Genomic DNA, 2,500 nt, shown 5'->3' on the forward strand with positions numbered 1-2,500 from the left:
GCTGTGCCAGCTGCTGGCTCATCAACTTCATCATAGCTTCATTCTTCTTGGCTTCTTGCTGCAACTCCTGCTTTTTCAGCTCCAGCTCCTCTTTTTTAAATTCATCCAACATTTCATTCCTCTCCTTTAGATACTCCAGGGTTTTGTTTCCACTTGATCTTCTTTTCTTCCCCTTTCCTTCAATCTCACTTCTTTTCATTCTGTCTCCCAGCCTCTCCATTGCCCTCTTTCTCACTTCCTCAGCATCTTTCTTATCTTCCTTTATCTTCCTCTTTTGTGCTGCTGTCTCCTGTTGGTCTCGATCAGCCTCATCTTCTCTCACAATGAGGTCTTCCAGGGCTTGCTCTACCTCTGTCAATTCTGGGGTGCTAATCCCACTTGCTCTTTCCTCCTCTCTAATTTTCCTCCTGTATGCTTTGGCAAGTAGACCATACCTTTCTCTAACACCTCTCTGGTCAACCTTAAATTTGGGGGCTTCTACTTGCAAAAGGCGCTCAGAGATTTTGTTCCACTTCCGACCTCTTTGAACTGTCCCACATTTTGTGCCAGCAAAGGGGCTGTTCGCTAGCATTTCTCTGACTAAAATGACATCATGTTCCTCTGTCCAGAACATCCTGTCATACGAAATGTGGCATAATAAATAAACTATCAATGACAGTAGTGAAAGAAACAACGCACAATCTACGAAAACTCTATCATATTAATAGAGGAAAACACAGAAACGCCTTACAATGAAAGGTAAACCCCACTGGTAGTAAGAACAAATATAATGCTAAGAAATAAATATAATGTGTGAACTGTGTAGGAAGTTAAAAAACACATGCATGATGTGTAATTTTAGCATATTCAAGTGTGAGGAACAGTGAGACCTATTTTAAAACTTTGTTGTGAAAAGGGAAGAGACAAAGAGCTATCGAGCTACGAAAAAATGCCAAAGAGGTTGGTTGTATACAAGAAAATATTTAATACAAAAATATTGGCACTAGTAAGTGCAGTTGTTCAATAGAAAACCAACAAGAAAAATGTCGGTCCCGAAATGTTTTCCGGAGTTTTGATAAACGCACGCCACTGGAGAGGAAAACGAAAGGTTTGGCAAATGCCAGGTTGAAACAGCTATTCAGCAATTCAAGTCAAAACTCCACAGAAACACAACAGAAGTAGTCTTATTTCTATAAAGGGAGGAAAACACTCTTGGGAAGTTTGTCGCTTGGAGTTGTTTTTCTCTTTCACGCGGAATACACGAAAAATATAAACTCCGTACGACAGTCACAAGTAGAAACTCAATAAAAAAGAATGACTCTGAAAGTGGTATTTATATAAGCATTAAACAATGATTGAAAGCAGAAAAATGACAGGAAAAGACAAATCACACCTGCAACATCTGCATGACAGATGCCAACAACAAACATAAAACGAGCCAACAAAAATATTTACTTACGCTGGCTTTTTGTTGCTTGTTTCCTTTGAACATGACGAGGAGGGGGTCGAGACAAACTGAGCAGAGCTCATTACGAGTTTACAGGACTAAATCTCTGAGAAAACCAAAGAAAATCAAGTACATAGAGGGCACAACGTCAAACTGGTGTTTTTGCCGTCCTCGACGGAGTCACGACGGGGTCACGCAACCATGAAAACAAACCAGATCTCTAATGCGCATGCTTCTTATGGGAAAACAACTTCCGTTCGGCCATCATCCTCGCCACGGGTGGGTTCTGGTGAAGGACGAGTGTGGTGGTCTAACTGACATATAGTACACAAATTTTTTTTCTATGATTTGTGAATAATTTAATTGTTCATCATTTAAAGAAGAGAAAAAGTGAATCAGATTAAGATTAGAAACGAATGTTTTGGTTTGTGAACTCTGTTCTGTTTCTCCTTGTTTAGAATACACGTGGCGCAACAAAATGCTACATCAGATATCGTTGACACCGACTCCGTACATGCAGTCATAACTATTGCCACAAAAAAATCGGAGATGTACCAGTCTAAAAATGTCCTGGAAACGCGGTCTAAAAAAATCAGAGAAGACCTCTTCTTGGCTTTGAGATCAATAGCCTAGTCTTGGGTTACAATGTCAAAGCATCCTGCACGGAGCATCAGGCACATGAACTTGACATACCCGTAGATTAACATTCATGGGGCCGTGGAGTGCGAAATTATCACAAGAGGTTAGTTTTGATCCTCTATCCCATCCCGCGCCTAAATGACAACAAATGTTGATTTCAGGGGAACATATCACCCATTTCAAAGGTCAGTCCATCTTAATCTGTATTTTTGTTTTTGGCTCTGACATGACGTGCAATCCTTTTAGTTTTTAACCTGATTCACAATAAAATCTAAGAGACGTTAATTTTGTTTGACATCTTCGGCACAAGTCCACTTTTAAGTTAATTCTATCTAACTAGGAACTTTTTATTTGTTATTCGCATTAAGTGGGCCACGATTGACATACCTATTTTCGGTGAAACCTTTTCCCCGGATTGAAAAAAATCAGACCACT

Source organism: Porites lutea, chromosome 1 (genome assembly GCF_958299795.1).
Source record: "Porites lutea chromosome 1, jaPorLute2.1, whole genome shotgun sequence".
NCBI classification, from domain to species: Eukaryota; Metazoa; Cnidaria; class Anthozoa; order Scleractinia; family Poritidae; genus Porites; species Porites lutea.